Source organism: Oncorhynchus masou, chromosome 23, assembly GCF_036934945.1.
Source record: "Oncorhynchus masou masou isolate Uvic2021 chromosome 23, UVic_Omas_1.1, whole genome shotgun sequence".
NCBI classification, from domain to species: domain Eukaryota; kingdom Metazoa; phylum Chordata; class Actinopteri; order Salmoniformes; family Salmonidae; genus Oncorhynchus; species Oncorhynchus masou.
Genome location: NC_088234.1, coordinates 31,653,497 through 31,668,504, shown reverse-complemented (window position 1 = coordinate 31,668,504; position 15,008 = coordinate 31,653,497). Strand labels below are relative to the sequence as shown.

Here is a 15,008-nt window from a genome sequence, read left to right as displayed (position 1 = left end):
AAAAAACATGGCATTCCCCATGGGGTCAAATTTAAAGCTGAATCCACACTGAGTAGCAAGGCCAGGCGTCAGGTTTATGATTTGTGTGTCATCTGGAAGGGATGGAGATGGTGTGAACACAATAGTTGACAAGCAATGAATTATGAAAGGAGAGAAAGAGAATCATAAGAGGCAAACTCACTGAAGACAGCATCAACCTCTTCAAAAAGAGGAGCGACACTCAAACGAATAACGTTACCAAGGCATTCAGCGTTGAGGTCATCTGGAATAGGAAAGGTTAGTTAAAAATCTAAACAAATATTGTCAAATGCTTAGTGCTTATATTTGCAGGGTGCAAAATGCATACTTATAGGTGTCTGTTGTGCTTGTATGCCCACCACTGCCATCAATAGGCAAAACAACCTGTAAGGCATTTGACAAATTAAGAGGAGGAAGAACATAACTCAAATGTTTGCGTCGCATAAGACTCTCCTAGGCCTGCTACTACTTACCCTGAGCTAAGGAAAATAATCATTGTAGAACAGATTTGTTCCGATAAAATACACAGCTACAGAACCTGATATTTGACCCAAAGTGTGCAGCCGACAGCCCAGGGGTATGCAACTTTTACCCTATGACAAAGGCTTCCCACACTCAGTCACCTGAACCCCAAAGGGCTGCACATTTCTTTTTATTCCCCTAGCCCTACAAAGCTGATTCAAATAATCATCCAGCTTTGTTAATCTGAATCAGCTGTGTAGTGTTAGGACAAAAACCTAAATGTAAGGCTACTGTTCAATTCTAGAAGGGTGCTCCGCCCTCACCGCTTTTATTCATTCATGTCAGGGGCCATGGACCGGTGCACCTCGGCTCAGGTTAATAGAACTCCCTCATTAGCAGCACAACAGCCTTTCACAGGTGAAAAGCATAATTACCCAACCGTCTACAATTGTAGCCCAGACAGAGAGAAAGATATTGGCCTCGAATGGCCAAAATGCTGCATTTGCATGCACTTTCACAATTTGAATGTAGTCAACTGGGTGGGACTACCAACTTCATTGGCTGAGCCCTACGGTTGACCCTGTTGAAGTCATGTCCAATCGGGTCATCAGAAGGGCTCAGACAATTGTGAAGAAGAAATGTTACTACTTTAATATGAAGATAGCCTCAATGGCGCTGCCCATGCTGTCACAGACACTATATTGGCACAGATACATAGATGAGTATTTTATTTCCTTATGGCTGGGGGCAGTATTGAGTAGCTTGGCTGAATAAGTTCTCCAGAGGTGCCCAGAGTAAACTGCCTGCTACTCAGTCCCAGAAGAATATTATTAGTATATTTGGATAGAAAACACTCTGAAGTTTCTAAAACTGTTTGAATGAGGTCTGTGAGTATAACAGAACACATATGGCAGGCAAAAAAACTGAGAAAAAATCCAACCAGGAAGTGGGAAATCTGAGGTTGGTCATTTTTCAACTCATTCCCTATTGAAGACACAGTGGGATATTGGTCATGTTGCGCTTACTAGATGTCAACAGGTTTCCACTAGATGTCAACAGTCTTTTGAACCTTGTTTGATGCTTCTACTGTGAGGTGAGGGCGAATGAGAGGGGAATGAGTCAGAGGTCTGGCAGAATGCCTTGAGTTCGTGACGCTCGTTCACATGAGGTCGAGCTCTGTTCCATCGCAATTCTACAGACAAAGGAATTCTCCGGTTGGAGCATTATTGAAGATTTATTTTAACAACATCCTAAAGATTAATTCTATACATCGTTTGACATGTTTCTACGGATGGCAACGGAACTTTTTGACATTTCGTCTGCTCCTAGTGAACACCCTTCGTGAGATTGGATTTGTTTACAAAACTCGCTAACAAAAGTAGTTATTTGGACATAAATGATGGACATTATCGAACAAAACAAACATTTATTGTGGAACTGGGATTCCTGGGAGTGCATTCTGATGAAGGTCATCAAAGGTAAGTGAATATTTATAATGTTATTTCTGACTTCTGGTGACTGCACAATTTGGCGGATATCTTTTTGGCTTGTTTGGGCTCTGAGTGCCGTATTCAGATTATTGCATGGTTTGCTTCTTCCGAAAAGGTTTTTTGAAATCTGACACAGCGGTTGCATTAAGCAGAAGTATATCTATAATTCTGTGCATAACAATTTTATTTTCATCAACATTTATTATGAGTATTTCTGTAAATTGATCTGGCACTCTGCAAAATCACCGGATGTTTTTGGAACAACTGAACATAATGCACCAACGTATACTGAGATTTTTTTTCCAAACAAAACATACATGTATTGTGTAACATGAAGTCCTATGAGTGTCATCTGATGACGATCATCAAAAGTTAGTGATTCATTTTTATCTCTATTTCTGATTTTTGTGACTCCTCTCTTTGGCTGGAAAAATGACTGTGTTTTTCTGTGACTTGGCTCTGACCTAACATAATCATTTGTGGTGCTTTCGCCGTAAAGCCTATTTGAAATCGGGCATTGTGGTGGGATTAACAAGAAGTGTATCTTTAAAATGGTGTGAAATACTTGTATGTCTGAGGTATTTTAATTATGAGATTTCTGTTCTTTTGAATTTGGCACCCTGCACTTTCACTGGCTGTTGTCATATCGATCAGCCCTGGGAAGATGTATCTATCTCTATGAGATAAGACAATTGTCATTCAGGATTAAAAGGTGACTGCACTTCCTGATTTGGCCTTAGCTGTGTTCGAATACTCGCACTAACTGTACTGTTTGTGACATGAATTGAGTATTTAGTATGCTTATTGGTCATACTATACCTGTATAAATATATCATAGTATACCTGTAGACCTCTGGCACTTCTTTGGACACTGTGTTAACTAACCTCCAGATGAGCTTCAATGCCATACAACTCTCCTTACGTGGCATCCAACTGCTCTTAAATGCAAGTAAAACTAAATGCATGCTCTTCAACCAATCGCTGCCCGCACCTGTCCGCCCATCCAGCATCACTACTCTGGGTGGTTCTGACTTAGAATATGTGGACTACAAATACCTAGGTGTCTGGTTAGACTGTAAACTCTCCTTCCAGACTCACATTAAGCATCTCCAATCCAAAAGCCCCATTTACTACCCACCACTGCAACCTATACGCTCTCGTTGGCTGGCCCTCGCTTCATACTCATCACCAAACCCACTAGCTCCAGGTCATCTACAAGTCTCTGCTAGGTAAAGCCCCGCCTTATCTCAGCTCACAGGTCACCATAGCAGCGCCCACCCATAGCACACTCTCCAACAGGTAAATCTCACTGGTCACCCCCAAAGCCAATTTTTCCTTTGGCCGCCTTTACTTCCAATTCTCTGCTGCCAATGACTGGAACGAACTGCAAATATCACTGAAGCTGGAGACTCAGATCTCCCTCACTAAGCTTTAAGCACCAGCTGTCAGGGAAGCTCACAGATCACTGCACCTGTACATAGCCCATCTGTAAATAGCCCATCCAACTACCTCATCCCCTTGCTGTATTTATTTATTTATCTTGCTCCTTTGCACCCCAGTATCTCTACTCTGCACATCTATCATTCCAGTGTTTAATTGCTATATTGTAATTTCTTCACCACCATGGCCTATTTATTGCCTTACCTCCCTTATCCTTTCCTTATTTGCACACACTGTATATAGACTTTTTCTACTGTATTATTGACTGTATGTTTGTTTATTCCATCTGTAACTCATGTTGTTGTATGTGTCGAACTGCTTTGCTTTATCTTGGCCAGGTTGCAGTTGTAAATGAGAGCTTGTTCTCAACTAGCCTAACTGGTTAAATGAAGGTGAAATAAAATAGAAATAAAAAATACTATGGATATATTTAGTATGCCAAATGTTCCAGAATGTAGTACTAAATTCGTCAAAATATGAGGAATACATGAAGAGGACACTATTTCCGTACTTTAGGGCCAATAATGCAATTCTTCAGGAAATGGGCGTGGCTTCACATCGTTTCCAGATTTTTTGAAAATCGCGGAAAATATGCAGTCGAAGTACAACGAGAGCGGATACATATTCATTGCTTTAACTAATTATGACAAATATTAAGAAAATGTTGAGCAATGTAATAAAGTAATTAAGTAATTTTTAAATAAGTTGACTTACACGTTATATTGGCTGACAATTTGTTAGCTACACTGGTCTTACGAACCACATAGCATATCAGTACAGCAGTATTTACCGGTATGTTGTTAGCTAGATACCTAACGTTAGTTGGCTACTTATAGATCAAACTTGACAATATAATAACTATAGGCTATCTAACTAACTACCCAATGTTTGACGTGATTATTCCCGTCATTCTGAGCTTAGCTAAATGGTATAGTCATTGTGCGTTCTCAATGGACATTCGGGTGCTTTCGTAAATTCGCTCTGGCTGTCTACTCTGCTCTGAATTTACAAACAGACAATCTGACAACGCTCTGAATTCATGAGCGCATTCTGGAACTCCTGATTGAATTTAAGAACACACCCGAAGTCGTATAATATCTAACCAGTAATTTGTTATGCTAGATAACGAGCAAGAGGTTGCATAGCAACAGCATCAACTTCCGGTAGACAGGTGAAAAGCTAGTACGCGCAATTGAAAGCATACTGTTCGTTTACAGTATACTAAAATTAACTAATAATATATAGTATGCAGTATACACTCATTAAGTATGTAGTATACAGTATGTTAGTATGGGTATTCAAGCACAGCTCTTGTTTTTCATCAATGCTCATTAAGAAATGCTAGCGGCCATGACTGAAGGCAAACAAGAATTGTCTTGGGGGTGTGGTTTGATGTGGGTGTTTCTTGGATGTGTTTTTACCATTCAATTGCAATAAACAAGTGCAGCAGTGAATACGTAAAGTTTTGAAGTTGAGGACTTCTCCCGATGAGCATTGATACCAGAGCACGCTCATTTGGGCTACAGTTTGAATCACAACGTACCAGATGAGTGCGGAATCTCACCTTGGACATTGAATTATTATTATTTAAAGGATGTTGTGTTCGATCAAAACATTCGGTTACGGAAGTGAATGTAGTGGTGCGTTTGGTTGGTGGATCTGCACATCTGTACTGAGGTAGGCTGTGCAGGTAGCCCAGATGAGAGTACGTCTGAGATAGATGAAGGTGAAAGGATTAGTGATGAGTCTACCTACAAGACTGTACACATTTTTTGGTGGAAAAGGAGACGAGGGTGGATTTGCCACAGATGGGGACATAGATGAAAGGGGAGAATCTAGAAGAACAAACAGGCAGGGAGAAGAGGTACAGGAGAACAAAGTAGTAGTGTTTTTGTTATCTGAGACAACCAGTAAAATGTTACATCTGATAACTTTGTCAGATGTACAGTGGTTCTTAGTTTTGAAAGTTTTGAGCTTATGCAGCTACCGTTTGTGGTAGATGGTGGCAGATTGTGGTAAATTGCGTCTTGGCTGACATTTAAATAACGTGCCATAGAATTATGCGGAACCACGCACGATGTGCTGCAGGATGCCGCAACATTTAAGCTTGTAGGGTTCCAAAAAAGGACCGCAAAAACATACGAAATAGGTTGTTCAAACATGTAAACGAACAGTATGCTTTCAGTCGCGTGTACTAGCTCTTCACCTGTCAACTGGAAGTTGATGATGTTGCTATGCAACCTCTTGCTAGATAGTTAGCATAACAAATTACTAGTTAGACATTTTACGACTTCAGGTGTATTCTTCAATTCAATCTGGAGAACCAGATGGGCATGGTTTGCACATTTGTTGCTATTCCATTGGTTCTACTGGGCTCGGCAAGCTCAATTAAGTGTAACAAATACAGAACCCAGGTCTGATGGCTACCTGTCTTTTGCTAACCCCACCTCCAAGAGTGTTTCTCTAAAGGAACGATGACTGTGCTGGCGGTGAAGGTGGAGTCTGCTCCCAGTCTGAACTCCGGTCAGCTGACCCTGAGCGACCCCGCCTGTGGTCCCACCTACAGTGACGATCGCGTCACCTATTTCCACTTCACTGTGAACTCCTGTGGCACCACCAGGAAGGTAAAATGACTATTACCCTGAGTTGATGGGTACTGTGTATTTATGGATTGTTTGCTTCTGTAGGCTGTAATAAGCAATTCCCCTCTACTACATAGTTTATCAACAATTCATGCTGTATTTAAAAACGAAATCTCCTTGCCAGATGAATTTGAGGTGAAGCTTAATGCCACGACGTCTTCAGAGGAGGAATATCAGTAAGTGCATTACGCATCACAATTGTAGCTATTAGCTGTTATAGGGTGTTTTTTTCCTTCACCAATTGCTCAATACTTTGTATACAGGGAAAATGTGCCTCTACTACCAGTGTGTCCACTCCACTGCTTGACGTTTCCCCTATTGAAGTTGAATATTTCCCCTATTAAAGTTGCATACTCTTTTAAGTTTAAAGGTTTCCTGCTACTATGTGGTCAACATCACTCGCACATTGGCTTTCCTGACCAGGCCGCGTGACAACGAGCCTTTTGCAGAGACTGGGACTAATGGTCAGAATGAGACTCGCTCAGGGTAAGCGTGCACAAATTCAGAATTCAACTTGACCCCTAGCCTCTAAAAGAATCTTGGAAGGTCTCCTTTACAAAACCATTCCCAAAAATGTAAGCCTTATGATATATTACTCTTGCGTTCTGGGATCTACAGGTGTGGCTGTGTAGTAACGGTGAGGAGCTGATTTGGGAATTTGTCAGAAGCCTCTGGGGGGGGGGGGGGGTGTTGGGGGCTTGTGTTCATCGGGGCACAACAGGATATTATAAACAAGCTTTTGTTAATGGAAAAGTTCAGATGGTGCCCACTGAACACACTGAACACGAGGAGGACTATCCAGTGGTGAGGTACTTGAGACAGCCTCTGCACTTTGAGGTGGAGCTGACCACGTCCTCTGATCCCAAGGCAGCGCTGGTGCTTGACCACTGCGGGGCCACCATCAACGAGGACCGCGACTCCCGACCCCGTTGGAATCTCATCATTAATGGGTAACTTGTTGTTTTAGAGCCTAAACAAGTGCTATTCCACAGGTGTGGTTCCTGAGTAATTACCAACCTATCATGCTTGGCAGGCCATTTACTTTGGCTACCGTGACTATGCCCCCATCCATAGGTCATGAGTGGTCACAATGGTTTGAGCTTAAAAAAAGATGTGAGCCATGTGCGGTCTGTCACCAGATCTCCACCCAATTTAACACTTATGGGAGAGTCTGGCGCGTATGATCACATGCTTGTTATCACTGAGTGGTCCCTGCAGCGTACCATTGGAACATGTAAATCTAGTTTAGAAAATAGAAAAGAACTCCCTAATCCCAGAATGCCGTTCACTGCGCCCGTTTCCTGAGGTATTAACTTAGTTTGGCCACTTCAGCATGTGGCAAATCTTTGTACTTGTTACGGCGTACACATGACAAGTAGTTTACAGTTAACAAATCATAAGTCCAATACAACCGTAGCACGAAAGCTAAACAGAGTTGCAAGATATAGCTCAATCCATTTTGGGATGTGAAGTCCTTGGGGAAAGTTATTATGGAGAGGATGATGCAGGAAATATTACTAAGATGGGGGATTTATCAACAATAAATGGCGGGGCAGACAGTTTTTCTAAGCTAAATACCCCTGTAAAGGGGGTCTGATCTGGCAACCCTGAGGTACCATAGTTTACACTCTGATGCTGTGTTCAAATCAACTAACGACTTCAGTGCATTCAAGACAATGGGGGTACTCCAGTTGAGATCACCATAAGTCTGACAGACGCTTACGTGACAACCTGACTGCTTTGTATAATGTTAGCTCATATTCAGTACCACCTTCAAAAGTGTTTTACACACGTGTCCATTACAATCTAGGCAAGAATAAGAACTCATTAATAAAATGCTAAGTACATTATACTTACGGTACGCTACAGTATAAACGACAACACGTTACACAGAAAATAAGGCACTTTGATAGGAATGCACGCATGTTCACAGCTATTTGTAAGGAAGGCAAGGACTGTATACTTGATCTGGGGAAGTGCTTGGGCTTTCTTTTGAAGGAAAGTTTGTCCGGCTCATTAAATTCTCAAATGGAAATGGTCTGCAACAGTGAAATGGGCTACTTTTGTGAATGAATGAGGCAAAATTAGAAGTTGAAACGGCCTATAGAGAATTTGCAGGTAGTGTGCCTTGGTCTGGGGTCAGCGTGGGTTAACTGTCCACATTTTGGAACAGTGAGTGCATTCTGACATCACGTGCATAAAATCAACTCCCACTGGGGCAACTGTTGAAGATATTTATTTGGAACTTGCGTGTGAAAAGGTTAATGTTGGCGTTACCTACACCTTTTTACTCAATGTTATCCTTTTAGTTTGCTACAGTTCAGTGCTGTGCCAAGCGGATGGTCAGTCGACTGGAAATCAAGAGCGGCTGGCAAGCTTGGCTTGCCTTTCTGATTGGTTTCAAACAACTGCTCTTAACACTGACTGAATAGTTGTTGGTTTTGGGTTGAATTCAGGCACAAGTGACCTCTTGTGTTTAAAACAGTTATTGCACTAAACCTAAAGGATGGTTCAGATGCCTGTGTAGCATGGATGTTTGAAACTGAATAGGATCAGTTGACAGGATCCCCAGAAGTTGATGCCACTTTCAATGGAATTTCCTGTCCTAGAGGAATGCGCTAATTGGGAGTTGCTAAACATGAACAAATACCACGGTCAAGTGTAGCAACATCTTGCTAACCTTATTTAGCTAGCTAATGTTCATGTAAAATCCCTTCAATGTTTTGCCTGATCCCCCCCAAAAAAAAAACAATCCCCCTGTTCTCCGTTTACTTTTCCCCATCGACCTTTTGTCTCTGCTCCTGCAGGTTTTCGCTCTCATAAGTACACCTTTTTAATAGAAATATAACATGATTAGATGTTCTATGTCCACGAGAACGTTTAAAACCCTAGCAGGGAACCACTTTTGAGGTCTGGGATAGACATGTCGATTTTGGGGTGTAGTTACCCTTTAAACGCAAGTGTGCGCCAGGAAGAGACCTTTGTTTGGCCAAGCCGTGTTGCTGTAGCGCTCATGTGATTGCGGAGTTTGCAAAACAAATGGCCACTGGATTGATGCAAATAATGCTGATATAATTCTGCCAAGCTGGCATAGGCTACTTTGCAGTTAACATTTCATTGAGAAGGTTTTTGTGGGAAGCCTTTCCTTCTCTACCAGAAGAAGGTAATCATTAGCCTCATCGCTAACGGCTACACAAAGTGTAGACATGCGCGCGCGCGTCGCACGCATGCGCACAGAAACTGGGCAGTCCTGTGCCGTTTCTGAAAGTTGCGTGGAAATACGAATCACTGATGCATTTTGTTGATGTCTAATGATTCACTTGGGCAAATGAATGCGTTTCCTAACAAGTTGAAAGGATTTAGTTGATTTCCTCCTTAGTTCAAAACATTTTTGAATATTGTTGAATTTCGGTTTAATATCTGTATGTCGTGATTCCGTTTGGGCGCGCCGTATTTTATCGGGCCCTAGTCCATGAAGTTGTCATAAGTATGAACCTAGGATATGACCTCTTTTTCCCCCCCACAAGAGTGAAATATATGCTCTGGAAATGTAAGCAAGGTTTGAGCTTTTTCAGTGTGTGTCACAAGGTGGACATTTCTCTGTCCCCCTATGAGTAAGCGACACGTTGACTTTATATAGTGTACCAAGAGAATGCCTTTTGCTTATGGCCATACCAGCCTGAATACGCCTGATCTCGGAAGCTACGCAGGGTCGGGCCTGGTTAGTACTTGGATGGGAGACCGCCTGGGAATACCAGGTGCTGTAAGCGTTTTGCTCCAGTAGAGGGTTCTCTTGTGTCATGCGTGGAGCAACTCCCTTTTATTTATCACCCTAATAATGTTGTGTCTTTTTATTGGACTACATGCAGTTTGTTAGTGCTGCCCTGCCCTGATCAAATCAAATAATGGACAGTGCGTTTCCCTCAAAATCTAGGCACTACATTCACCATTTGTTTTTAGGCTTGTCTGTAGTCCATTAAAATCCCTTCAATGTTTTTTGACCGTTTATCCCTGCTTCTCCAGGTTTTCGCTCTCAAAAGTACATATTTTTAATAGAAATATAACACGATTGAATGTTTTATGTCCACGACAACATATAAAACCCTAGCAGGGATCCACTTTTGAGGTCTGGGAAAAATGGAAGACATATCGATTTTGGGGTGTAGTTACCCTTTATAAAGGCAAGTGTGCACCAGGAAGAGACCTTTGTTTGGTTAAGCGGTGTTGCTGTAGCGCTCGTGTGATTGCGGAGATTTCAAAACAAATGGCCACTGGAATGATGCAAATAATCATGATATAATTCTGCCAGGCTGGCATAGGCTACTTTGCAGTTAACATTTGATGGAGAAGGTTTTTGTGGGAAGCCTTTCCTTCTCTACCAGAAGGCAGATCAGGCTTCTTCCCACCTGGAGGTTGTGGACATCACCCAATAACACAGAGGCAGACCCAGCTTCTTCCCACCTGGAGGTTGAGGACATCACCCCGAACACAGAGGCAGATCAGGCTTCTTCCCACCTGGAGGTTGTGGATATCACCCCAAACACAGAGGCAGGTCAAGCTTCTTCCCACCTGGAGGTTAAAGACATCACCACTAACACAGAGGCAGACCCAGATTCTTCCCACCTGGAGGTTGAGGACATCACCCCAAATACAGAGGCAGATCCAGGATGTAACACTGGATGTTCCATGCAGAGCTAGGAAAGGGGCAGTCCGGCAATTATTTTGCAGGCTTTGGAGGGCAGTGTGGGCTGCGCCTGCCACAAGGACGAGGAGGAACAATATTAATTATTCATCAGACCTTCAGAAATGGGATTGAACCATAGACCATTCAATTATTTGCATTATAATTGGACTCAATTCTGCTTTTCTTCTGTTTACTACTTCATTTCAGAAAATATCTATAAACTCTCACTTTGCAAGTGTGGAGTAGGTTATGTAAATAAGTGGGAAACATCACAATTTAAATGCTTTTAATAATTTACTTTGTAAATCTAAAAAAGAAAATGTAGTATTTGACAACAAAAAAAACAGAGGGCGCTCAACCAATGTTCAGTTGAGGTGCAACCAAACATTTGAATCATCAATGAAAAGGAAAAAGCGCAACTCTTGCTCACTGTAAAAAAATATGCATTGTTTTATTCAGGCAAGGTTAAAAGATTAACGTTTTGGCCTAGTCTATGAGGATATGCAAGTTGTGTTTGCCCAGTAAAAGGATGACCCAGACTCACCCTGGTTCTTCAGGGTTGAAGACAGTGAAAAATGATCATTAAGTAAATGGGACTTTTCAATTCTTGAATAAATTGAATGAATGAACATGAATTTAAATTAAATTGATTTGAGGATCATAGCTGGCAGGCTGACTGGCTAGCCCTGAAAGCCCTCTGCTTCTACCTCTGTGCTGTTCATCTCAACCAAGAGGTTGTGTGGGTTGTCTTCCTCTCTGTGGGTGTGAATCATTATGACCTCTCCCTCTGCCTGCCATTTGGCTGATCAGAAGCCTTTTGCTCTTTCTTGCTCACATGAACAGGAGAAATGGCCTCTGGGGTAACCTCCTCCTCTATCTAACACCACTTCCACCTCCTCTTTCTGGCTGTGTTCAAATGAGGTCACTCGTTCTCTCTCCCTGGGTGTTGGATAGTTCCTCCTCCTCTGTGTCTTTGTGAGTTTGGAGGGAGTTATCTTGTTCCGGCTCCCTCTAAAGGTGTGCATCGTAATCTCTTTCGGTGTGTTGAGGGATTCAATGGTTTTGGAGAGAGTCTGAAGTTCGATCTCTAGCGATGAGTGTGGGGGCTGTCCTGTGGTGGTGTCCCCATCCCTCCTAAGGAGGAGCCACTGAGACATGTGATGAGGCCAAGGAAGATCACTCTGCAAGGACGGGAAAGGACAGATCACAACACTGCTGCTCATTCATATTCAAACACACCTCAGATTACGGACACAAACATGGACCCCCCCCCCACACAATAAACGTACCTGTACATATCAGAATCATACATTCGACAGCCACGTCTTCCACCACATGTATTGATCCCCCATCTCAAACATGAGTCAATTCCAGATGCTGGAATGGTGCTGGAATGCAGGTCCAGTAGGGCCTAGTATGTAATGATGTGATAGCATATGTACCCCATATCCTGTGTGTGTGTTGATGTTTTTTATTTATTTTTTTTAACTTAGATAAGGCCTCAACAAGGCCCCAGTTAATGGTTGAAAAATAACTTATTTCCGTGCCATGAGTTACACTGTGTATAAAACATTAAGAACACCTGCTCTTTCCATGACATATGCTGACCAGGTGAATCCAGGTTCAAGCTATAATCCCTTATGGATGTCACTAGTTAAATCCACCTAAATCAGTATAGATAAAGAAGAGGAGACAGGTTAAAAAAAATATTGTAAGGCTTGAGACAATTTAGACTTGGATTGTGTATGTGTGCCATTCAGAGGGTGAATGGGCAAGACAAAATATTTACGTGCCTTTCAAGGGGGCATGGTAGTCGGTGCCAGGGGTACCAGTTTGTGTCAAGAACGCTCAACAGTTTCCCGTGTGTATCAAGAGTCCACCACTCAAAAGACATACAGCCAACTTGACACAATTGTGGGAAGCATTGGAGTCAACATGGGCCATCATCACTGTGAATGTTTTGTACACTCATGTTTTGTATTCGGTACCAGTACATTAATAGTATTGGTATCGTGTTCTTGCTGTAACCTGTAAAGCTGGAGCAGCCTGCGAGGCAGGGGGAGGTGTAGGTGATGCTATTGTCTGAACACACAGGGTCCCACTCCCCAGCCAAGCAGGAGCAGTCTCTGTTACACTCTGACAACAGGCTGCCATCGTACACCAGGGGACATGGGGGACAGAGAAAATGGCTGGTAATAATGTTTAAATAATTGTTGCTGAACTATCATTGACACAGGCACAGTGACAAAACAGCCAGGAATCCTGGCTCAGTAACAACCATACTGTATATTCCCACAAGAGGGAGCCCCAGCACAAGCCCATGTGTACTTTGGTCTAACTCATATTCCACTGATCAAAACTTTTGTTTTTAGCAACTCACCCACCAACCAATCAGATGTCATATTTACCCGTTGTAGTACATGGTCAGACCAGCCACCTGAACGTTGTCACACTTAGTGCCAGACTGCAGAGGAGGTAGGCCATGAAGAAGGTGACGAAAGACAGCTGGGCTCCAGACACAACGCAGAGCTTATACCTCTTCATCAGTACACCTCCCAGGAATATCCCCACCGCACCCACAGGCAGGTTCAACTCACCTGGAAAAGTTATACTCACACGTCTTTAGTGCTACCAGTGTGCTGGAGTTTCATGTTCAACAAACCTATAGGGGATGGGAGAGATCAAAAAAAGTGTATTTGATGCCATTCAACATCAATACTGACAGGATGGAACATTTCTGTTGGAGCATGTCCACGTTTCTATGGCTTCTTTGAGAGAGGCAGCCCAATTCAGTCATTTTTTTTGAGTAATTGCTCTTTTGACCAATCAGATATGCTCTGAAAAAGAGCTGATGCGAAAATATCTAACGTGATAATTTCCCATCATTATTCAACAGGCTAATGGGTCTCCAGTTGTCTATATAAAGAGTGTCCTTATTAAGTTTGGGAATCAAAGTAATTACACCTTGCTTTAAGGAAGCCGGTAACTCCCCATTTTATATTGATTCGTGAAACATAGCAAGAATGAAATTAATCCATTTATCATTGAATGCTTTATAAAACCATCATTTCCAGGGGACCTATTGTCCTTAAGGCTTTTAATACAGTCTTTTATCTCAATTTCAGGTAACTCATCATCACAAAAATCCCTGAAATCATTATCTATCTTCTGAGCAATGTTTGCAACACGTCATACTCTATCAACTGAGGTACGAAGGATCATGTCAACTTCACTAGAATGATGACAAACAATTTTAACGGATTCTAAAGGGAATCATATAATTCCAAACTCATTTCTATGGTAACACAGTTGTCAATTTTGTAAACAATCATTTTCGAACGTGTGTTGCCAAGAGACATCGAACCGACGTTCTATGGAACGTTTTCTGTGCAAAAACAACAACTTCAGTTTGCTGCTGACAACGAACTTGTTTGATTTTTGAGACCTGAGAACAATCGACTGGAAAATGCCTGGGTGCTTTTCAAGGCTGGCGGAGAGAGTGCGTGGAATGTCCTCAGATAGGACCAAAAACGTGTCTGGAGCTATCCGTCAGGGTAAGAGTGACACCAGGTTTCCACATGTCAAAATGGGAGAAATCTTAGCAAATGGATTAATGGTTATTCATGAGAATCGTGTTGTTGTATTGTTGAGTGTATCATGGAATCTCACCTGAAATCTGTGGCTTGACTACAAACCTGTAACCTATGCTATTGTGGCCTATAGAGCTAGAAGGATGGATAACCAGGTGTGTAAAGGTGTGAGGTGGGATAGATGGCCTGCAGTCCTATCCCAAATGGACAACTAATCCCTATGTACTTGTGGAGATCTGAGAGAATGTGATTGGTTTAAGAAACACGACTAAACTTCCACCTCCGGAGGGGTCAAAAAAATAATAAATTAGTTGTCGGCAGGATTCGAACCTGCGCAGGATCCATGGCAATAGAATGTAAACATTCTATTTTGCGTCAAACATCACCTACAACTCAATTCTAAGTGCAGCATATTGGACGACTCCACAGCCATTGATCATTCGCGACTTTAAGTCATTCCTGTTATCTCTAGAGCATCCCGTATATCTATAGTGCTGCATTTCTTCCCCATCTTACTATGGATAGGTTTTGGTGCATTCCGGAGTTCACTTATGGTCCCACAAAGGTAATCTTAGGATAAATTAATTTTGGCCTACTGTAAATGCCTGTGCATAACAAAGCATAATTATTTTCATTTATCTTCAAAGGAATTCTGTAGAAGCAGCCTTTATTTTCAGACTCT

General features: G+C 42.2%; 2 pseudogenes; one reads left to right on the top strand and one right to left on the bottom strand.

Moving 5' to 3' along the window:
- Nucleotides 1-386, bottom strand: part of LOC135510093 (uncharacterized) — a 14,388-nt pseudogene extending 14,002 nt beyond the window's left edge.
- A 9,327-nt stretch (nt 387-9,713) lies between these two features.
- On the top strand, nt 9,714-9,822 carry LOC135511257 (5S ribosomal RNA; annotated as a pseudogene).
- Nucleotides 9,823-15,008: the final 5,186 nt, after the last annotated feature.